This window comes from Aythya fuligula, chromosome 3 (assembly GCF_009819795.1).
Source record: "Aythya fuligula isolate bAytFul2 chromosome 3, bAytFul2.pri, whole genome shotgun sequence".
Classification (NCBI taxonomy): Eukaryota; Metazoa; Chordata; class Aves; order Anseriformes; family Anatidae; genus Aythya; species Aythya fuligula.
Window position 1 is genome coordinate 46,446,205 of NC_045561.1, and position 24,815 is coordinate 46,471,019.

The window sequence follows — 24,815 nt, forward strand, 5'->3', positions numbered from 1 at the left end:
TTGCTGTTCTAGGGGAATACACTGAGTGCATCTGCGCTTTAGTTTTACAAATCCCATATGCACCTTTCAATCACTTTTTATAAACATTAATAAAAGTATTGAGTGGAACTTTGAAAGATGAGCTTTTATTTTCATCCAGGCATTTCTAATGCCGTTTCTCAAGGCACAGTGAGTAAGACATACACCAAAGGCATGCAAGAGTTTTTCAAGCTGTGCCGTCTTTTACCTTGAACAAGAATGTTCACAGCGATGCTCTGAAATAAATTCCAGTCCAAGTGATCATTTGCTTAAAAGTGAGGAATAAGCAATTTTTTTTTCTTTTGAAAAACATCGGAGGCCAAAGGGATCATGTAGAACTTTTCTTGCACTGAACTTGATTTTATTAGTTCTTAGGAAAGCACCTAGTTGAGAAGGTAAAGAAGAAAACTGATGATCCCCATCTTTCAAAGGCATACCATGGCTACCAGCTTTGCAGGACTACCATATGAATCACTGTTTTGTGTCACTGCTTATACACAGCTGTGCTGTCACCATGCAGAATTTTTCTGAGCACCAACATCCAAATTCAAATTAAAAGAGAAACCCAAACAAATTCATCTACTTCTCTCATGATTCACCCGCTTCCTTGCCACCATCATGGATGCAATGCAGGGACAGAGAAGGAGAGCAAAAAATAAAAGCAGCAACCTCTAAATTTGAAAAGCTGAGGCTGTTTGTTTAACAGATAGAAAACATTTATAAGATCTTACTTTATTCTGAGGTTTCTAATGCAGGTTTGTTGTTGTTTTAAATTATGTTCCCCGGTTTCCCCCAAACCAAGTTTACAATTCTAGTATAAAACAGCAAATCTGTCTGCGTGATATAAAAAGCTATTTTCTCCCCCCTCTTTCCTTTTTTATTTCCCCTCCTCAATCAACAGCATTTGCCTCCGGTGCCTCAACAGTAGCTATGACTGTGTTTTAATGAAAAAAGATGTATAAAATATTACCATAACCTCAGAGGCATGAGTAAAGCCCTTATTAGGATTCGGGACCTACAGCTGGAACTGGGGCTCAGGCTGGGAGATAAAGTTAACTATTGTTAGCTCACAAGTGGCTCAGACTTCCTGGCAACTGAAGTGAATTACTCAGCCCTTTATGCAGGGTTTCAGAAACAGTTCACTGTTTCACAACAAAAAAGGCATTCAGGCAGGCATTCAGGCCGGGAGAGATGGTCTCCCTGGGCTCTAGAAAGCTAGCTTTAAGACAGTGAATGGACACTGGAGCCTCATAAGTGAATGACCACTGTGGGAAAGGGTGATGATGTCAGCCTGAATGCATTTCCAATGGTTTTGTCCCACTTTTCATTGCTTTTGCACTCTCCCTCACTCCCTTTCTCTGTCTCAGTCTGTCCCCTTCCTGTTCTTTTCAGGCCATTATTTTAAAAGTTGAGACCTCGCATCAACACCAAGGGCCCACTGCGACGTGGTTGCCATGGCGATGTTTCTCTGCACATTTGTTTGCATATAAAAAAATATTTGGGGATTGAAGGGGGGTGGGGGGGCTGAAAAGAAAATGAAAAAGTGAGAGGTGGAAGGAGAGGAGGAGTGTCAGCATCCTGCGGCTGGGAGCTGGGGCTCAGAGGCTAGTAGGGCTGGGGGGAGGAAAACGGGGGGCACCAGGAGGGGAACTGATGAAAGCAGCAGGGATTTGGGGTCCTTTGAAAAACAAATTTGTAATCCTTCACACTGCACATGTTTGAAAGGATCGGCACTTTTGAAGGCCTAGGGAAGAATCGGAATAATGTTCTTAGCTAAGCCCTCGGAAAGAACAGAGCCATGCTTTGGAAAACATACCCAATTACATAAGTTTATCAAAAGCTTTCAAAGGCTCCTCTGTCCTCAACCAAGAAGAAAAAAAAAAAAATAGCAGAGGGGTGAAAGAAGAAGGTTCCTCGGTGCATTGCCTGTGGTTGCAGGCATACTGCAGCTAGGCCGATGTCCCCTGGCCAGCATGGCCTGCCATCCCCGGCCTGCCTCCCCGTGCTACCAGCACAGCCTGCCATTCCTGGCCTCCCCGTGCTACCAGCACCTCCTGGAAAGTATCTTTGCAAAAACTGTCTGAACATGCACACCGCAAGGGAACGTGGAGCAAAGCACTTAACACACAATCCTTGCAAGTAAAACCAAGCCGCTTCAACACTCCTGGCCTGCAAGCCCACCTGGATCGCTTCCTACCCTCCATGAAATACTTGCTATTCATAGGGATAAATGTATGCAGGTTTGGCTAAGCTTGTCCTGAGGCAAAATTACAAGATGGCAGCGTTGTGCAGGCAGCAAGCATTACGTTATGGATTAGCCTCACCAGGCTCCTGGTGTGCTGGGGTTTGGAGCTAGTGTGAACAGGATTACAGCTGCACTGGGATATTTTAGCAGCAGTCCCCCTTGGGGAGTGCCCTCCCTGTGCCTTACTGCAACCCTGTCCTGCTGAGACTATCTTTGCATCTTTGCAGGCAAAAAGGGTAGCTTCTGACAATGGATAATTAACACAAGTTTCCCATCTTGCTGTTATTAAAAAAAAAAAAAAGGCAATCACACAGCACATACTGGGGTAGCTTTGTTGTGCTGTAAAAGGGGCTGCTGGCTTCACCTTAACTATCTTTCTGTTGGTGCTTTCCTTCACCCCCCCAGAAAGCCAATATGCTTTTGTAGCCAGAGGCAAAAGCTATGCACAGGCAATGTGCTTTAGCGTTGCCATAAGGTAAATTCACAAAGATCAGCCCTATACCCATGTGAGGCTGACTTCAGTGAATTTTCCTCTGGTAAAACTTAAGAGCTTTGTCTTCACTGTGTTTTTATTGTGAAATAATTCTTGCATATGATAAGAGACACAGCTTTTTATGCTTAAAAAGGAAAAGCCTGTGCCTACCTACTAAACAGGGGCTCTCTGTCTCCGGACAGGATTTAGTAGTGAGGTACCTTTCTCGTGATAGGTGTCATCTGAATAAAACCAAAGCAAATCAAAGCAAACCAAACCAAACCTTTATGCTAGAGCAAATACAAATCCTGCCTTCTCCAGAAATATTGGCACCCACTGATGAACCATCTGCAGCCAAGCCCACAGTAGGAAGTTTACTTTTTGGCCTGGTGATGAGACCAGCACAGCTACTGAACTCCAGAAGAACTTCTGAAAGTTCCTGTCATAAAGATGCTCCATTAAGGGTATTTCTAACCAGTCTTACAAGATAAAGCAAGAAGATAGTTATTTCCCCAAGGTAGTTTTTCCTTCTTTTCCTTAAAAAGACTGTCAATACAGTATCTTGTTCTGTTTGGCTTTAACTGGGCACCTACTGCCTCAGATCTTGTCCATTCAGGTAGAAATAAAGAGCAAGGAAAACATACAAGGCTGTGTTTTCAGACAGTTTTAGCCTGGTCTGAGATTAAGGTGCCACCCAAGGGACACTGCCTTCTGCCTTCAGCCCTGGACACACATTGTACCCACACTATGCTTGTTGATGGTGGGACAATCTCTGATGAACTCATGCTGCTGTGAAAACCCCTCTTAGCCATTTTTTCCTTCCCTGACTAGTGCAGGCTTGTGTGAATAACGTTAATATGAACTATGCTTCAGTTCATTATAAATCAATTCACTGGCTTCAATAAACTCACCTAGTGCCAATAGGAAAGTTCCTTTACACAGACTTCAGCCAAAATAAAAACAGCAGGTCTTATAATTGATATAGGTGTTTCAGTATCATTAATCACATAAACATGTCTACTTGGAATGTATGCAATCCCTGTGTCTCTACAACTGCAGGGACTGAGGTGCTAACTCCTTGATACTGGTGCCATTTACCTAAATTGTTAATCCACTGAAGATAAATAGGTGTTAAGAAAAATACCAGAGTGCCTGCCTGAGGTGTTTTTTCTTCGAGTTTCCCTCCGCTTAGGTCTTCTGACTTCACCATTTCATTAGTCCTCTTTATGTCCACAATAGACTTAAATGACCAATATATATTAAAAAAAAAAAAAAAAAAAAAAAAGCAATGTTAAGAGATGAAAAAATGAAAATACTTTTCAGGCCTTCTTTATATATTGCCAAAAAAAAAAAGGGAAAAGGGCACAGTTCTCTATACCCAGTCACCCCATTCAGGCCTTAAGCAAGTCTGGTCAGTCAGACATGTACAAGCACTGCAGAGCCCCAGAGGCCCTCATGGCAGGCTCTCCTATACCAACAAGCACTGGGTGAAGCAAACACAGTCCTTGTGGAAGGACTACCATGTCTTGTCTAGAAATGGCTCTGAGGCCAAGCTGACCGGGAAAGACCCCCCCCCAAAAAAAAAGAAATATAATAGTAATAAATAAATAAATATACATACACATATATATATATATATACATATACATATATAGTATATATTTCCACAAACCCCTGCAGAAAAAATATTTTGCAGTTTACACTTAGAAAACTGCATCTAAAATGCAACCCTCATGAGACTTAGAGGGGATTCAAATCATTGTGATGATAAATGCGTGACTAAATGGAAGTTAATATTTTAAAAATTTAAATTAAATTAAATTTATTTTTTTTTTGTCCTGATTCCAGATGAAAATCCACGTGTAACCATTGCAAAGACTTGCAGGACAGAAAGTCCAGATTTCTGTTAGCTCTGTTTGAAGGTTATCTGAAGGTTGGACTGTCTCGTCTGGCACCAGGCTCTTAGTAAGCATCCAGCATCACCATTTTCTTTCACTTATCACAGAAAAGCTCACACCATTAGGAAGTTCCAGTCATTTAAGATATTGCTCTAAGAAAGAAGGGATGTATCAGCTAAATTTGAAGCAGCTCAGTGGAACAGCCCCCAAAGTTTGAGTTGGATAAAAATCATAGGAAATAAACAGCTATGAAGGCAGAAGGCCAAAACAAGATTTAAAAGGCTTTTGAACTCTATCCAGACAAGATCAGGGGAAATTAAAATGATTTTCTAAGAGCTGGCTGCTGGCAGGTATATTTTAAAGTAGTCTCTCCTGAAGCCTCCCTTTCTGTGCTTCAAACTCTCACAGCTTCTCTGTGAATATGGTTAATTAGATTTTGGAAAGAAAATCTTTAGGAATATAATGTGTTCTTTCCTTACATAACATTTCTATCATCTTATATCTAATTTCCTCATGGACACTGGTAAGTTTGTTATGTCTCCCTCCCTTTCTTTGCCCTTCAAGACCTGAGGAGGTAAGCTTTCCCAGTTTTCTAGTGGGACCTGTGAAAATCTCACTCTTGCAAAAACTAGGTCTCTGTCTGCTATCCGCAGCCACCTTCATTTACAGAGGGCTTTCCTTCGGTCTCATTTGCTTCCTGGCATTGATTGTGGTGGAAAATTTGGGCTTGCTCTCTAAGCCTTTTCTCATTCCCTTTCCCTCTCTTTATTCTCTGCACAGCGCTGTAGTTGATGCTTTTTTCCTCCTCTACCCATGTTGCCATCTCTTATCCCTCCAACACTACCCCACTAGCCTTCCCCTCTAATTTTGTTTCTTTTCAACACAATTTTTCATCTGAGACTTCAGCTTCAATATTGGTGACCTTCTTGATTTGCAGCTGCATGTGTTGTTCCCTTTTGTTTTCATTGCACTCAGAGATCCTTCATAACTTCTCCCACTCCCTTTACTTCCTCTTAACCAAAGGCTAAGGACCACTTGCTTCCTCTTAGCTTGACACAGCACACAGCCAAACACTCTAATGCTTCCCCTTCCCTTAAAGCCTATCTACATTAATGGTTCACCTGCTCCTCCTGCTCTCCCCCTTGCCTTCTATTCCCTTCCTTCCACTGACAACCTTTACTCAACAAGAGCAGAAACAGTGCGTATTACCAAATGAGAGACCAAGATCCACCAGTAGCTATCATTTCCACATTAACTAGCGTGGTATTCCTCAGATATTTAATGCTGCCACAGTGACTGCTACAGTTGGGAGAGATTTTATGAGTAGTATGAGAAGATGATTCAATGTGGGAACTCACTGTGGTTAAGCAGCATATAGGGGCAATAGGGAAGGAGGAGAGGAAGGGCTATTTTCCTACCTTTGGTTTCCCAGTTTTCATTTCTACCTCCATACCTGATCTCATCAATTCCTCTATAGAGAAAATTATCAATGTGTAGTTGGAATTTCATCTTCCTCTTTATTGATTTTCTCTTCCATCTTCCTCCCCCACAACTCTTTTCTTCCTTTTCAGCTGCTAACATTTATTGTCTGATCTCCTCTGACCATTCCACATGCCCTAAGTCTTATCTTAGAGAAAAGAAAAAAAAATCATTAATCTTCTTCTCCAACCCCCCACTGTTGCATTTACCACAGGGGAAAAAAAAATAAAAAAAAAAAAAAAAAAAAAAGAAAGGAATTCAGTGATCTCATCATTGTCAAAGATTTCAGCCCTCTTGATCTCAAGTGACTTAAACACAGCTGAAATGATATTGTACTTTGGCTTAGGTCTCTCTTCTCTTCTTTCCCCTTTTCTTTAGAAACCACTCGCTTTTGAGACTTCGAATCTCTGAAAGTCTGCCCCAGACCACTTTCTTTCCTCCCTCTTCAAAGTATACCTGGATAATCCCATCCATATCCATTTTTATGTCATTTTTAAAAACAGACTGACATGCAGATTTTTCCTAGGATTATGACTATTGTGTTGGTGCTTAATGGTGAGTTGAACTCATTTGATAATCCACATTCAGACTGCTTGCCTGTGGTCATGCAAGAAGGATATAACATATCCATATGATCTTGTTCTCTTCCTTTTTCCCTTCAAACCATTGTTCACAGAGACACTACTGTGGATGCACAGAATTCCTTCACTAACTCCAAAATACAGTTTATGGTTCTTCGCTTTCTCCATGCCTATTTTTTTTCCCTTTCGTATGTCTCAGCCTCTGGAAATACCTTATTCCTTGTACAAATATCTCACTACCAGGTTAAGGTCTTGCTCCTCTTTGATCTTCCCATGGCACTAGAAGTACTCTTGAAATGCTTGGCAGTTAATAGCTGATCATTGATTTAAGTGGGAAGTGAGGAACCTGAATATTTTATTGGATCTGGGCCATGGTCCCCCCTTTAGGGAGCTTTTATCCACCTAAACTCAGAGCATCTGCCTAGCATGCAAAAGGCTCTGCTTGAGAGACCTACAATACAAGTACTGACAGACAATATCAAGTCTCATATTATATGAATAGACAGGGAGAAGCCAGGTCAATTCCGCTCCCTCAAGAGTTTTTCTTCATCTTTAGAGCACAGCAAACACCAGACTTCCTCCCTTGCCCCAAGTTAAGCATCTGTAGGGCACCAGAGAGTCACAGAGTGATGCAGGCCCTCTGGCTCTGGAAATACATTAATGAGTCAGTGCCATCACCCCTCCTACGGCCCCTGCTTTGGAGGTTCTGCTTGTGCCCAGAGCAAGGTGTACAGCCTATTTCTCAGGTGTGCTGGAACTGAGTGCTAAGCTATTTGCCCTGTGTGTGTTAGAAACCATGACAACACTAAATTCTTCTGGAAACAAAGCATCTGCAGCAGTAAAAACTGCAGTTTGCAATATGGATGAGAGGTTGGAATATAAAGCTTCACTCTGCACTTTGCTGGAGAGTTCCCTGACTGCACGGCTGTACCCTAGGTTCAATCATGTTGGTAGAAAAGGAAACAACAGTTCCTCCTACCCATCCTTTCCCAATCTCAAGTTGTATCACTCTGCAGAAAGTAACTTCAATTACTTAAAACTTAAAGCTTTGCTTATAAGTATAGATCCATGGAAAGAACAAGCAAGAAGGAACATGGTTTGGTAGTCCACTGGAAGTGTGGGGAGTAAGGGGAAGAAAATTCTTGTTTCCTATGTAACACCCTAAGAAAAACATTCCAAACGGAAACACAGCTGTTCCTTTCAGTCCTTCATGAGGGCTTAGTCCTCTAAGAATGGGTCTATCGTACACTTCTAGTTGGAATAGTCAGGTTTTAAGAGCTTTACTCTCTGAGGAAGCTAGGCAATTTGCAGCACACTGGGGACCCAATGATCACCTCTCCTGTGAACACACACCATAAGCTGAGAAAAATTGCGGGAAGTGCAACTTTCTCTAATTTGCAGTTGAAGAACTAAGAACATGGAGCAGTCTCTGTGCAGGTCAAAGAGAGTACCAGTGGCCAATTTGCATTTGAAGTCCCTGCAAAATAAATGTTCCTGTGGACAAACTGTAATGGTCAAAGCTGTGCAGACAAAACCTCGTGAAGAACTAGTTAATGTATGCAAGCAACAATCTTCAGCTACTGGCTGTTTTGGTTGTTTCCCTGTTTTTGTTTTTATTTTACAGCTGGAGCCATATTCCATAAAATCACTTCTCACAACATACACCAGATTTCTAGCATCATAGGACGCTAGAAACATATGGTTAATTCTGGCAAAATATCAACAGGATTCTAGGGGTAATAATTCTGCATAAAAACAGAGAGAGTCATCCAATATCTTAATGTAATATTTATGATATTCATTATTCTGAGATTACTTTAACATTTCACCAGGTACAGTTTTCTATGTTATGCTTTCTCTTTCTTTTTCTTTCTTTAATTTCTGATTGTTATTTTGTACATTATATCACTCCTTTATTGTGTAATAGAAGCATTTTATATTTCAATTTGTACCAACATTCACCATTACTTATTTTTTATTTTTATTTATTTATTTATTTATTTTTTGCAGAAGTAATAAAAAGTTTAAACATTAAAGAATATCAGGCAAAGCCTTTCTTCTTGTTTCAGGGCTGAGAGTAGATTTTGGTAGTGGTCAATGTATTAGCAGCATCTAGAGACAGCTTTCAGTGTCATTTTCTAGTATTTGAATTGCTGTAATTCTAGGCCATGTGGAAAAGCCTCACTAAGAACCTGGGATCACCAGGAGCCAAGGTTTCAAATGTGCATGTTTCCAGTTACACACTTCAGGCCTTCCTCAGGTGCCTATCTCGCTTAGTTCAGTCCCCAGAGCATCAGAACTGCAAATGAATGCACTAAGAGCTTTTGATGATCAGCACCAATGAAATTCTGGCATCTTTTAGACTTCAAGTGTCAGCTTTGACTCTAATAGAAAATGAAGCACAGAAACAAAACCTGCTCACTCCTATGACAGCACCATATTCTTCCTCAAGGCGTCTTCCCAGACAAAGATTCAGAGGTCATAAAATGCTGTTCCATGGGGGATGGATGAGGTCTCAAAATCCCTTTACATATGCAGGGGAGAAACCACTTTACTCCGTTACCGCACTATTCCAAAAATGGAAATTCCCTCTTCATCTGAGAAAGTACAGTCATCCTTCTGTTTCTCTCCATGTCCTTTGTACTCTAGCAAAAATCATTGAGAAGTAGTGGGAGAAGTAGAGAGTAGAAAGAATTTCTCCTAGGAGGGGGACAGAAGGGTGGGAGGGAAGATAAGGTAGGTAGGAGTGATTTGTTTACCCTCTGGCATAGTAAACAGCTGCAAATTCAAGAAAAAACAAACAAAGGAATACAAAGGAATATCTCGGGGGGGGGGGGGGGGGGGGGGGGGGAGAGGGGGGATTACTGATATATTACCTCAGAAAGTAAATTTTGAACTGTTTTCAATAAGCAGTACCATGAAATATGAAGTGCCTGGGACTCTCTTAGGTGTGGCAAAGGAGGTTAACCTCTACGCTGTACACTACAGCAGAAAGGAGCACTGCTTATACAGATGACTGTGAAGAATCTTGAATTTATACTCTCCAAGTCAATGTGGCCAATGGAGAAAACATTTTCAGCATTTGGCTTACTTAAACAAAAAAATAGAAATTAAAAAAAGTGCCACCTTTTATTTATTCCTTCAGGAACACATAAAACCAGCTTCTGTTTAGAGGCAAGCCAAATACACTTAAGTAATGTATATAATCTTAAGCAAATAAATATAGCTCACCTCTCTGTTAATATAATTAACATTGCCTATTAACTAAGACAGTAATGTAATCAGGGAAAATATGAGGCAGAGTCTACTGTAAAACAGACAATAAATTGTGGAAAATAACCGCAGGTGAGAAAGAAGAAAACAAAATGCAAAAAGTGAATATAATGTTATATGTCCAAATCCACATTTTAGAGAATCAGAAAGCCTCACAGCTATTAGCGTGCAAAGCTGAAAGAAGGCAATGGCAGCAAGGTGGCAGGTGACTCTTCCATGTTGGGGTTTGTATGTTGATGCCTCAGAGCATATGCTTGCCCAAGACCTGAGGAATACATGCACTGGGAAGGGAGTGTTATATGATGAAAGACAGGTAGACCAGTGATGGTTTATTAAGGAGTGTTGGGAGAAGAAAAAATATTTAGTGGAGATGTGGAAAAGACCTCCACTTTTAATCCTTCATACTCAATGGAGCAGAGAAACACTCCCTTGGCTGGTGACAGCAAAGCACTGGCAATGTTGAGAAAGTCAAGTAGCCATTCATCATTGTGGCATGGGAGAAGTTGCATAAAGGATCTGAAAAGCCCTCCGAAGCACCCTGAACCCGGTCAGTAATTATGTCAAGCGTTTGACCCACTGAAACTACTATTAACCTCGAACAGAAACGCAGTTGTACAGCCAAACATTCACAATGTTAGTCATGTTTTAAAAGCTTCCAGTAAAGATGGCACAGGCCTATGAGAGGAATTTGCACATTCCCCCTCTAATCGACAGGATTCCTTCAACTCTTTGCAATCTTGTCCCTTAATTTTTCTTGGGAACTTAATAAATGAAGTACTGTCCTCACAGATTTATTCTTTCTTATTATAGGAAATCTTGTTTGGTAAGGGTGGGATGGCCTATGCTACATATTTCCTAAATGGTTGATTTAAATTTGTATAATTACAATCATCTTGACCATAAGTCGTAGTTTAGAGTAGAAAGGAAACACTCTGTTCTCCTCTTTTTCCTTTCAGACACATCAAGGACAAAGTAGCAACTGTCATAGAAAATGCATCAGCAGTCCCAAAGGGTTTTCCAATACCCTGAAATTCCCATGTCCCCATGTTTATGCTTACCCGTCTTTAATGCTGACACACCACCATCTCCAGCATTTCTTTGTGTGTCTCCATGTTTACACTCAAGGATGCTGGCAGAATAAAGTTGTCCTTGCCCACACAGGATGTGATCCTAGCAGGCCAGGCTCCTCTCTGACTCTGAAACTGCCTAATGTCACTGAAATCAATAGAGTTATCCTCATTTGCAGCAGTGGAAGGCAGTGTCAGATCCTTTCCTTACTTGGCAGTCTGCAGCTCTGGCTCAAAGCCAGGAAGGAGAGGTCTTATCCTACAGGCAGTGAACTAGCACCCTACTGTGGGACTAGTGAGCAGAGGGACCAGCTGGAACCCAGACAGGATGAAAAGAAATAATGAAACAGGAGGGATCCCCTCAAACACACACAAGAAAAGGTGACAACTCATTGTTGTCAATCTACTGATTTGGCCATTCTAATTCTTAAGGCCCATAATCATTGATATGCACCATTAATAAATCAAAAAGGGGCCATAAGGTTTATTACAAGATAAATTTTTGAAACCAATGCTCTATCATTCAAGAATAACTTCACTGTTTAACTGAAATCAGTAGAATTACCCTAACATAAAACAGAAGTATTCTGGTGGTGAATTTAAACTTTCAGGTACAAAACACAAAAACAGGGGTGTAACAGATGCCTCATGCACAGCTTAACAAGAGTAGACCCAGGACAGAAATAAACACAGTCCTTCTAGTTTTCTAATAAATTAACACAGGTGACTGTTTCTACTGTTTCACTTCATGTTTTGGTGTTCTCTAGCAAGATTAAACTCACTAACTCACTAAATGATTAATTAACTATGTTCCTAGAACTTTTGGAAGTAAATTCTGTTTATAACCTTTATCTGACATCAGAAACCTTTCACGTATTTCAAATGACCTTAAATAAGTTAACTGCTTTTGCTCCTTCCCCTTTGCAGACCTCAGCACTGTGCTTTTTTAGCAGCATCTTTTCATTTTCTTTATGATTCAAGCAATACTACTCACAAAAGCGTATTAGAAATTAGCCCCCTACACATATTTCAAAGAAACCAAGCTTTCTGTGTAACATCTGCCTCTCAGCTAGCCTCTCTTGGTCACCTGAATTGTGCCCTGGGTACAGACTAGTAATCAGAGACATATTTCTCCTCCAATTGTGCATTGTGATCAGAATAATCTTATCTCCAGTTCCCCACTTACCTCTTTATGACATTTTAATTCAATCCTGACACTGCAGCCATGATGCCTTTCGGAGGAGTTGTATAGTGCAGTCGAAAGAAGACTTATGAACATGGCACTGTGGGATCAGCAGCGCAAGCACATGAGCTGTACCTTGGAAGTCAAATATAGGCTGCAGGGAAAAAATATATGTGGAAAGGGTATCACATAAGAAATCCACTTTACTATTGCCATTCCTGTAGTGCAGCCACGGTAAGTGGCCTTCTCCTAAATCTTCTTCTGATTGTGAGGTTTTGATTTAACCATCACCAACCCAGACTCTGCCTCTATCAGGGTCAGTTTCTGGATTCTTTATTGAGAGATTTCCTCTAGCATCTTTCATATAAGCTAGGCAGTACCACTAAATATCCTAAATATCTCAGGAAAAAAAAAAAAAAAAAAAAAAAAAAAAAAGCTCTTGGCCCACCTGACTCCTTAACTCAGTGCTTACAAAAGGCTGAATACTTTCTTCTCCTTCTCTACCACCCGCTTCCATCCTACCTTTGCAGCCATTGAGTGTGTTGCTGCAACAGGTTGGCAGCAGTGAAGGCAGATACCATGCAGGCAGAGCTAAACTAGCTTTAAACTAAATAGATCATACACCCCTAACAGGTAAAGTTGATGTAGTTCTGAGTGTGGGCTTCTGCAGCACCTCCAGCCTAAGGTAAATTTCATTAGTTGCTGCATCTTACTGTAATTGCACCTAAGCTTGGTAGTATAAATCTAGTTTATCTATGCTACCTACAGTAGGAAGGTAAATGATTGCTATATTGCACAGTAGCCACTGAAGCCCAGGCCAGTCTTCACATTTCTCTACGTGCCCTCTCTCATCACACACAACAAACCTATTGCTCAATATGTCTTCTGATCCTGAAGCATCCTCAGCACCCTACCTGCCCTGGGAGGTATGGCATTCAGATGCAATGGCAGGCAGACCCCAGCTAGAAGCTGATGAAAGATCTGGGTTCAACAACAGGATCTTCAGAATGGGGAAAGCAAGTCCTGAAATCATGGGCTGGGAATTTGGAGGAGGCCCCATACAACTTGTGAAGGTTAAATTTGATTGTATCCTGTGAGAAAAGCACCAGCAGGGGAAGGACTTGGCAAAATGTCAAGCATAAGTAGAAACTTGATAAGGCTTCTTCTAGAAAATTAATCTGAAATAAGTTTGGGTTTCATTTCAGTGCTGAGAGAAGGTTAGGGTCAGTTTTTTCTTTCCTTCTGAAGTAGTGCCCTGATTCCTTCTTACATTTCTATAATAAGCTTCTATGAATTCCAATAAAATAATCACCTGCAGGATTCAGTTTTATTGCCCTAGACAAATGCATCATCTTTACTCCAATTTAGAAAAAGCATCACAGCCATGTAGTCCAGATCCTCTAAAAAGTGGAACAGACATTTAATTTAACAGCAAGGCTTTTCTCCATCAAAAGGCTAGAGATACAGGTTTTTCTTAATTACAGCATATGGCAGGGAAAAAAATAATAAACATACTTACTTCTGTAGTTTGAAAGTAGCCATCTCCCTCTGGTTATATGTACCTCAATGAAAGAATGCAATATAAATTCTGGAATTAAAAGAAATTAAAACATTGTCACCCCTCAGAGAGCTAATTTAAAGGCGTACTTCCTACCCAACCCAAGAAATGGGACACAGGCTGAGATCCTCTTCACCTAAAAGGGCTCAACCTCATAGCTTCTCATTCTGAGGAATGTCACAGCCATTTTATCTTATATTAAGTTTGTGGGTAGGCCTATATTATGGATGCCACCAGATTGTTGCTCAGACATAAGGTGCCTTTTGGTCTGAAGCTGTAGTTGTGGACTCCACCATTAACACTGACATAAGCATCATATATATCATCCTCATTAACTGAGTAGAAAAAAATACCAGGGAGAAAAATAAATGGCATTTAACTTTTACCTCTGCTGAACAGCTTTTCCTTTGATTTTGAATCACACACATCAAGATAATTTTCAAGGAAGAAACACAAAGTAATCAAGGTAATGTTTGTCCTCTCATAAGGTGATCTGTGTGAAGGTCCTGACTACCTCTAGGCCTGAATGATAAGACCAGTGCCTGTGGTGCCTTTTCGCATCAGAAAAGCATAGCGTTATACCAGTGCACTAATCCAGAGGCTTCTCCACTCTGAACACAGAAATAATTCCCTAAGAGTGTCAGCACAGGCCCTACATGTTTGACAGCACCTAATAGGTCAGATCAAACACCTGATTCCCTTTAGCTCTATTATTATCTGAAGTTGGGTGGCACAGCCAACAGGTGATTGCGGAATCTCCTTCTCTGGGGATATTCAAGGCCCAACATGTGAAAGCCTATTTGTCTTGTTTAAGCCCCCAAATACAATGAAGTGTGTTTAGCCAGTGGTCATTCAGTCAAAGCACACACCTCATATACTAACAGCCTAATGCACAGGAAATGGAAGAAGACTGAACCTACAACCTCCCTTCCACTATGTGGAAACAGAACCTTACACTTCCCTACATTGATAATCTGAAGTGGTCCCAGAGCCCTGAGGACAAACCTTCAGATTTCTTCTGGAAGAAGATGAGCTGCCATCCCTTATACAGTTCCCTGATATTGCTAAATCTTCAAGTAATGCTGGCAGTGCTACTGTAGAAATTCCTGTGGAGACAGAAAAGCCCACATTGTATTGGCCACAAATAGCTAGCCTTCACTGGTAACTTTCAAGCTCTATCCATGTTTTCAGAACTGAATACAGAGGCATAACAAACATATATATCATTCACTTTAAACCTTCATGAGGATGTTCTTTTTGTAGCTCTCCTGTTCAGTATGAATTTAGTGCTTTTAATGTTGGGCATTAATTGTTTCTCAATAAGATATCATCATAAAACATGCAATTTAGTGCTTCGTTTCTTCCAATTTCCATATAGGAATCAGACTGTTCTAAATTCAAGCTTTAATCCCCTTGGCCCTTCTTGTAGCTGGTGCTATAGACTATGAAGGGTTACCGACCCATAACAAATAAATTAATAAGCTTGTGTAATTATATTTGGGTCATTTTATTTCAATCCATGAAATCAAAGGCTCTGTTCATATTAGTACAGGAATTGCTCTAACTGGCCATTGGGGCTCCCTTGATACACCATCTGCGAATGCAACAAACTGGCACATGTTGGATAGAAAGAATCTGTGTACATAGCTAGTTTACGCGATTTTTTCCATTACCTTTGCTGGGCATAGGCTTCAATATCCTATTTCTATCCAGTATTTCTGTTTATCCTATTCCTCCTGGCATCCAATACATTTTCTGGTAGAAGGACACGCTCTTTCTAACAGGTTGTCAGGTTCTTACTTGGCTCTCTTCCCAATGTAACACAACTCCCTATCTTCCCTCCCTACATCCACTGCCCTCATTTCCTTCCTTTTTTCTCTCTCTGGGCTCCATTAGACCTCATGATCAGCTTAAATTGGAGGTCTAGGGAAAGTCTGCATCTTGCATTGCTTCTGTCCCCTGAAATCTAACTGAGCTTGTAAAACATATCACTTTCAGACCTTGTAATGAGGTCACAAAAGAGAAGGCTTGTAGGACTGACTTCTAAGTTCCTTATGGTCAATACCTTGAAGTCTGTAACCCTACAACGTGGAGCTACAGAGAGGGTTCTTTCTGTTCCTGCTACATGCTTGAAAGTACAAAACAGGACAGTCACTCCAGTTATTTCCCCACCTCATAGGCTCATGGAAGATTATTTTGAAAGCTAGAGACTGTTTGGACAATCTGTCAATTGTCTGACTATCTGGTATCTCTAGAGAAGACAGCTGCATACAGCTACCTTGTGAGGTAGGTCAGATGGCACTTTTGGGATGTGGATTACTCACATACCGTGACAAGGAGGAAGAGGAGCAGGTGAGGATCCTAGCTCTGAAAGTAGAACTGGGAATGTCTCCAGAATGGAAGATTAGTTCACCATACTGCTTATGAAGTATTAGCCAAAACATGGTAGAGACAAGCATCTACAGCTTCATGGACTTTGTAAGGTTAGCAGGACTACATGTGAATATGCATCAGCAACATAGCAACTTTTAGAGGGTGAATTGTTCCGTCAGTGACTATAAATGTGACATCCCTTATGCAATCTCTATGTAACAACTCTTAAAAATGGTGGCCCTTGGGTGATGGATGCACCAAAAGAAAGATCACGCTGAATGTGTCTTCTGCTTATATATTTCTCCTAGCATCTGCTGGGTGCCCTGCCAGCCTGAGGATATTGAGCTAGATGGCCCTCTAGTCTAGGAGAAGAGTTCCTACGTCCTTCTGAAGAAGGATCTATGGGGAGATAAGTTACTGTGGCAGAATAATGTCATATCTTTTCCAACTACTTTCCAGCAGAAACGCCTCAATTCTGCCCTCAGTTAGCTAGCTGGAGTTCTTACGTGCTGCAGTGCAACTTATACTTGAGTAGCAGAGGGAAGAGCTTCTGGCATTCACAATTCCATATACTTTACCTAAACTGAGGGTGTTTACTTATCTGGAATTTTGGATTTAGTTGTTTCATGCAAAGGTGATTTTTACAAGGTGTAGCCATCTTGTCTTTGTAAAGTTAGCAACAATTTTGGCACTGGATGTTTTGTGTGTGAGAAAACCACTGAAATAAAATACGAACCAGAAATGAAAGTAGCTGCCAGCTTCCAGCACAGCATCCCAAAAGTTAATTGCGTGTTCATAACCATTTAAGACTTAAACCATACAGAAGGTATTGGAAGAGGAAGAATTAAAAAAAAAAAAAAAAATCTAGCCACTTTATTTCAAACTTTTTTCCTTAAACTTCTTTTCCCTTTGTGCCCAGCCCTTGCAAACACTGCAAGGCACGGAGGACTCCAGGTCCACTGCAGACTGGGCAGATCAGCCAACAGGGGGCAGCCAGAGGACAGGGATTAGCATCAGTGCCCTGACACCCCTTCATTTCAGAGCCCAGAAAAGCAACAGTCAGCCAGCCTACCAGGAGCCTGTTAGTTGGTCTCTGGATTGATTCATTAGACAGACACCTCCCTCTCTGGCTCATCCTTTCGTTATGACACAGGAAGATGTCAGCCCTTCATGGGACAAAAGGACATTCTTAGGAATGCAAAGGACTGAAATATCATCTCATACCCTGGAATGCTTCCAGGACACCAAGGATGTGCAGTCTCCTTAATCACAAGTCCTTTTTTGGTCCTGCTGCATTTTAAGAGACTAGTCTGACTCAAAGACGATATCAGGTTCGCTGAAAGTAGTCTGAAGGATTTGCATTTGAAAGCCATCCAGCCCAAGCTTAACCAAATGAGCCTTCCTTAAATTAAAAACAAAAAGAAGAGTTTTGCTCAACAGTTCTCTCTTTTGCTTCTCAGCTTTGCCCTTGAGAGAGTACACTGCTGTCTGCCTCCAAGATAATATTTTTGGAAGGTACATTCCTTATATTTGGGCCAGCACAACTAGCAGACAACCAAAAGGACATGTGCAAGCTATTTCAAAAGGCTGTGTTTTTGCTCTGTGGTTGTAGTCACACAAGCGCACCTCTGCTTCGCAGCACCAATCCTGTGCTTAAAGCTGGTGCAGGGAAGACCAAATGAAACCAGGCAGCTTGGCCTTGTAACTGGGCCAGTCTCTGGGTCCCAGGGAAGATTAGAATGTCATGGCATAGAGTTGTCACAGTATAATATTAGAGGCCTGACAAGTAGAGGGTTTCTCATAGGACTACTTGTGGCAGACTCTGGATCCAAACAGCTCTCACTTCCATCTCACACGTGGGATAGTTACATTTTAAATATAAATAAATGACAGATTACCCTCCTCCTCTTCCCTGTGAAACAAGAGAAGGGGTGAGGAAAGGAGTATTACCCTATGAAATCACTAGGACCTAATCTTTTCAAAACACTGCTACCAAAGTCACCGTACTCTCATTTTTCCTTTGTTGCCACAACTTTCTGCAGCCCCTTTTCACTGATTTCTTATGCTTTAATTTTAAATTCATATTTTCTGCCCCTGTTTATGAGATGCAACAATATTTTTCACACACACATAGCACCTTTTTTCCTCAGCTTTTGCTTCTAATCCCACTGTTTCTTCCTAGGCACCTTGTCTACTCACCTATTCTCTTCTAATTCTCTGTTACCAGTCACAATCTTCATATTCTTTGGTATTTTTAAGTAAAAAGACCTTTCCACATCTCTCCTGCCTTTAATTTTCTCAGACTCAATATAAAAATCTCATTCCTACCCCATAGCACTCTCCACTACTGAACCTCACGTTTCCTGACTTCTAGCTCAGTTATTTGCCAACACAAAGAGAGAGTAGGAGCCACAGGCATGTTCAGAAATATAGTAAGTAGGAAAGAAACTTTTAAGATCGTGGTATTTCAGCATGGATGAAACTTCAGTTCTGTCCCCATCATTAATTGTAAAGAAGATCTTTTCTGAATTACTATGATTATCAATTCTATAAACAAACCTTATCAAAAAGATTAAGAGATTCAGGATACATGTCCTAGTCAAAAAGCAATCAAGCCTCTTAAAAATCTATTGATGACCTAAGCACATTTGGAGGATGGTTTACTTATTCACTTCTCAAACTGCTACATGGTAGCTGAGCCATGAAGAGGCACCAGCTTCTTAGAAACACACTCTGTAAGCAAGTCCTATTACCTGCCTTAAAACTGTTCAGTCAGCCACGGAAGTCATTCCAGTTCCTTTCTATTTTCTGAGACACGGTTTGGTTTTTCATATGCTCCCTTAAATACCTGAGATTTATGTATACCTAAAGAGACAAGCTCACTAGATTCTAAAGGCATTTGTTAACAACATTAAAAAATAGAAGTGAGATAACCAATGTCCATCAACATATATGAAAGACGGAGATGCTTCTAGCCCCAGAAGAGTGAAATGCATCTTTCTTTACACATTGTTGCTCCAAGACAGAACATTTATTGTCCATCAAAGTCAATGGCTGTCCAGCCACCTCAGTGGGTACTGCATTGGGCCTCAAATCAATAGCATGTTTCAGAAATTCTCATGAGAAAGAGCAGGAGCATTTGCAAAGCAGCACATGAATTAAAGCAGGCTTGATCTGCTTTAATGTGCGTTCTGAGCCTGGGGCCCAGTAAGAACTTTCTGATCACATAATCTGCCTATCTAGAGGATCTGTATATATACAATAAGATAATCTTGGTAATCAAGAGTGTAGATAATAACATTATTATTTTATTTCCATAAATATTTGAAAAGATAGATTTTCTTTGCCAGTGCAATCTGATAGGTAAAACTCCCACACTTGTTGGAAAAGACCTGCCAGAAAGCTGTGGAAATGTAATAGCAATAAAAACAAGTATAAAACGTCTCAGAAAGCAAAACATATAAAGTAGAAACATTTTGCCCACATGCATGTTTTCAAATCCTCATGTGTAATCAAAAATCACTGACAAACAACATACAGATAATAATGTTTAGTGATAAGTATCGGAAAAGCATAATTATATTCACCAAGACCTTGACCACATACTGTAGATGTGTACCAGGAACCCTTGGACTGTGGTGGGTAGGGGCAGAGGCAAAAGGAGACTAGGGCATAGCAGAGGCAGAAGAGGACAACTCCTTTTGTCCAAGAGAAGGAGTGTTGAGAATATTAGGGCATCAGGGGACAGGACAGAAAGTGTGTAGCCAGAGAAGGGCAGTCCAGGTCTGGCATGCTGGTGAGTGATCACAGCAGTTGCAGTCCTATTCTGGTGTCCCTGTAGAAATGCAGTATCTGTTTAAGCCCTACTTAGCCCATTATGTCACTACTAAAGCCAAAGAAAAATGTTGACATCTCAAAGATAGGACTGAAGGATGGAGTGTTACCGATATAGTTCAACTGGTAAGAGCAGAAAGCCTGTCATCTCACGTGGTATATCAGAGCAAGAACAACTTCTGTCAATTGGGCAACCAGTTTCTCCCAGCTGTTGCTTCCCTAAAGAAATAGACCCTTCATCTTCCCTAAAGAGAAGGGAATTGCATTCAGATCCTAAGGCAACTTCAGCAAGGACAAGAGGTTATTGCTATCACAAAGGCATTGAGCTTTGGGAATAACATGTATTGACAAACATTTATCCAGTGAGTGCCAGAATAATCCTCTAAGACATCAAGGGAAATTCAGGTCACCTTCCATTCTGCAAATTTCTGGTTTATTAATGGTCTGAATATGCTTACTATTTCCATGTAAGTATAGTCTAGTGTAGCAAATTTGTTTTGCTCTTGCTTTATAGTAAAATGAAATGATACAAGGAAGGAAGGGAGAAAACTTCTGTGGCGTAACCATTTTCACAAGCTTCAGCAACCTTGGCCCACATGGCGTAGTTGCAGGTTGGGAGAGAAGAAGGGAAGAACTTCTGCATATTCAGGCACTCCAGTTTCTCTACAGTTTTAAATTGTAGATTAGTAATGAAGAATTTACTGAAAAGCAATGGGATTTATTTCAAAATTAACACTGGAAATTGGCTTCTGAAAGTTCCTGCCATCAGACTACAGCAAAACACTGTGACAAACCACAGAGCTACAGCTTGAAATTGGACTTAAAGAATCATCTACATCATATACCATCTGCAGAGCAAGAATTACTCACCAGGAGGTTTTGAGCAACAACAACAAAATAAATGTATAAGTTTCTGCCAGATGGATTGTGCCAAAAAGAGCAGGCTAACCAAGGAATATTTTTTGCTATGTGATATTTACACAATTCTTATAATTGCTGTAGTCCCCCAAGTGACTCAGTTTTGAATATCTTCTGGAAAAGCATTCAGAACACACAATATGAATCCTTACCCTTATTTCATTCACAGTGAACTCTTGTTTGTTTGTTTAGGTTATGGTTTTGGTTTGATCCACAATAAAGACAAGGAACCATTTGTAAAATTTGGATCAACTTCACTTTCCAAATTCTCACGACATTCAGTGAAAGCTTAATCCAGCACTATTGAAGTCAGTAGAATTTTTGCCAATGACTTCAGAGGGGAGTAAGAATTTAATTATGCACTACTGAGTGCTGTCAGTATTTGATTCCGGTACTTGTAAATCCAAGATATGGGCCTAAACAGATTACAGTCGGTCCCTGAGTGGCAGTACTGTGGATTAAGCCCAGTTTGAGTGTCTCTTTCTCAAAGAAGAATTTGTTTCTAGAATCTAAACCCCATGATACTTGCCTTGTGTTTCTGAATCATTCCCTTGATCTATATGAGATTAATGCCATTGCTCCTTCTTCTATAGGAGTACTTTTCAGGAATATTTTCTTTTTCCTATGGGTCTAGATCGCTGACATGACAGGAAGGAATAAAAAGTTGTTATTGTCCTTCTAGGTGCCTCCTCCAGTTCAGCTTTCAAAGCCTGGAATGCCCCCCTCATGCACCATGGGGAGGATTGCTTTTATGCTGCTTTCAGAGTTGTCTTCCTTCCCCAGGGGGTCCCTGCGAGAATTATTCAGATATGCTAGTTTTTTTTTCAGTCTTTAATTTCATTAGGAGATCAAGCCTTTCATAAATGTCAAGAGATTGTTTGTTTTCCTGTGTGTTTTTTGTTGCTCTTGATTTTTTTTTTAATTTTTATATATATTTTCCCAAGACAGGATGTTTACATTCCCAGCTTTCACCTAGTTTTCCAGGTTATCAAGATTTCTGTCAGGCAGGATATTACCTTTTTCTGCTCCCTGCTCTCCACACAATTATCTGAAGTGCTTTGTATTTTCCCACATGGGGCCTGCTTCTGATCTCCTTCACACAGTTTTTAATCTGCTTGCTCTAATGGAGTTACTTCTGATTTAGTTCACTTTGGTAAGGATTCACGCCTTACCAAGCCTCTGCAGATCTATAGCAGGCTTTGACTCCCTAATTGTGCTGCATAATGTTTCTATCTTTCTTAAGGGCACTCCTGGCCCCAAATCCCCACTCTCAGTGGAAGTCCCAGAATCAGTCAGCCCTCACATCATGGCCTGGAACAGGGAGAAGAGCAAGAGCACTGGCTTCACAAGAACAGCATTACTTCGACACCTGAAAGGGAAATCAGCTCCCCTATGCTGGCATCAAAGGCAACAAGACACAGGGCAGAGTACCTTCCCATCAGATTTAAAGCCACCTGAGGGGAGATGAACAGCTACACATGACCATCTTTGGGTGCTAGACCTACCACTACTTTTGGCCATAGAGGATACAGCACAGGCTGTTCTCATCTGCTCCATTTTCCTGCTGATGGTGGGTTTTCCCTGCTGAAAGAATAAGAAGCCATCACACAAGTTTGGAGCTAAATCCTTTCCTACCGTTGCTTTCATCAAGTTAAGAGATTTTAATCTGTCCTTTCCACTTTGCTCATCCCATCTTGATCTTTCACTGAAAGAAAATCTCACCTGTGCAGTAGGTATGCATTGGATTACTAGGGAAAAATCAAAGCTGGTAAAGAGATTGAAGAGGTGGTACCAGAGATGGATGAGATACATGGAACAGTTTCTTCTGTATGCATCAATCTTACATCTAATTACAGTGAATCAGCACTACAGTGAGCTTAATCCATTTCATGAACATGTGGACTGAGAGTTCATTTTTTGAGCCAAGAGCATTTTATTCCCAAAAGCTAACACCCTGCAAAAGAAAATAAAGCAGATGGAAGATGCTGTGCAGGGAGTTAAATATATGTCTGCTGTATTAAAGTTCTTGGAGAAGTTTTCTGTGTTTGCGTTTTGTAGGCCTTAAATTAGAATAAACCTTGTAGTTAAATAAATTAAAAATTAAACAGGAACACACTATTATTAAAATCTGTATGCTTAATATCTCAGACAACCACTAAGGCTTCTTCTCTCTGTTGATTTACAAGATATATGGTTAGTTTTACAATCTAGGAACAGTCTCTAAAACAATATACAGATTTTACTAGTAGCATAAAATGTTCCTGATATTAGTATAATAAAATATTTTACTTGCAAATAAGCTTATAAATGTTTTTCTAAAGCAAGCAATATAATGTGGCTGTAAGTTGTAGTGCAACTTCAGCTGGAATTTCTCCACATAACCATTTCTTGTTCAATCCACCACCCAAACAATGATAATATCTTATAGATGTATTTGGCAAAATAACAGCAAATGTTTTCAAAGGACAAATAACAGGATAATCTGTTTGAATATCCATTCAGATAACATATCAGAAGAAATATAGAAGAATTATCTTTAAAAACACCTCAGCTAAGAAACGTTGCTGAAACTTCTTAATAAGAATTTAATAATGAAGAAGTCTAGAAGGCATTTGAGATAGAGTCCAGGAACAGAAATGTCCAGAACCCTCCTGAGTAGTGTAATAGTCTTTGTAGACTTCTGCTGTCTAGGAGACAGGGGTGGAGCACTATGCATGTTTTGATTCATAGGTCCTCAACAATGGACCCCAGAGTCACCCAGGTGACCCTGGTGAACACCTTCACACAGAATAGCCAGGAGAAAGTCCAGCTTAACTGTCCCACTGTACCAAGCAAAGTAAGAACATTTTAGTGTAGCGCAAGCTTGGAATCACTATCATCCATTATTGACTTTGTAGCTAACTAATGGCTTTGCACATTATTAGCATTACTAGTATGAGTATAGCTAATGGATATTAATATGATATGAAAAAGTGCTCATTAAAACACTGTAAAATGTGTTTGGTTAATAATTAGCACTTTTGAAAGCATAACTTCTTAACTAATGCATTTATTTCACATATTTATAATTGCAAAATTATATGTACTCATTTTTATAAATTAGACTTTCAAAAGAAATGTGCTCAGTATGATTCCAATATACTTTTTCATCCTTCTTTTCTTTCCATTTTGCACATTTACAGAAAGTGCAAAGGAGGAAATTTTCAGCAGCAATACAGCAAAGGAAAGCCAGCAGACGGAGTTCCTGCAAAAAGCTTCCCTGAGACAGGAAGGGGAGGATGAAACAGGGCAAAATGCCACATGAGAATGTAAAATTCCCAAGTGGATTCCAAGGTCAAGGTGCCTGATCTTGTCTGTCCCGAGTGCTCTCACTTGGAGCAACATTTGTTTCATGGGTATATTCAGGGTCTGCTGGATGAGTATTAAACAGCTATAATGAGCTTCATTGTAAGTATAGAGAGCTTCAACACAAAAGCTTTCACTTCAAAGAAAAAGTGACTCCCAGTTGCAAAACACAGTCACGGTCAAGACACAGTCTCCTGATATAGACTGTCTGCTAAAAAGTGTATCAGTTTATCATATCCTGGAGGAAAAAAAAAGAAAGAAAGAAAGAAACAAACAAACAAAAACATCTAACAGACAAAACCAGGAAAAATAGAGCTGAAGGAGTGCTGGAGAACTAGGAGTTGACATCACTTTAGCAAGGCCTTGACTGGGGAAAAAGGAAGAAAATGACAACAAAAAGTTCATACACTTTTACATTTAGCTTTGATTTTGACCAAACTACAAATATATTTGCATTTTTTGTTTTGTGAGTGGGACATGTAAAACTGCTGTTGCCTGCAGGAATAGTCCTGCAGGCCACAAGAAGCAGAGGTCCTGCAACACCATTTCAGTTCTCTAAGCTACATGAGCT

The 24,815-nt window shown here is 40.4% G+C and overlaps 1 long non-coding RNA gene across 4 annotated transcripts in view; it reads right to left on the reverse strand.

Annotated features, from left to right (window-relative positions):
• LOC116487427 overlaps positions 1 to 24,815 on the reverse strand; it is a 65,087-nt gene that overhangs the window by 37,400 nt on the left and 2,872 nt on the right. For 3 of the 4 annotated variants that reach the window (XR_004253078.1, XR_004253077.1, XR_004253076.1), the window contains exons 2-3: positions 13,736 to 13,804; positions 12,220 to 12,370 (exon numbers count right to left, since the gene is read on the reverse strand). This is a non-coding gene — a long non-coding RNA (uncharacterized LOC116487427). Of the gene's footprint in view, positions 1 to 12,219; positions 12,371 to 13,735; positions 13,805 to 14,779; positions 14,881 to 24,815 lie in introns of all 4 variants that reach the window. The other variant, XR_004253079.1, reaches the window with a different exon arrangement.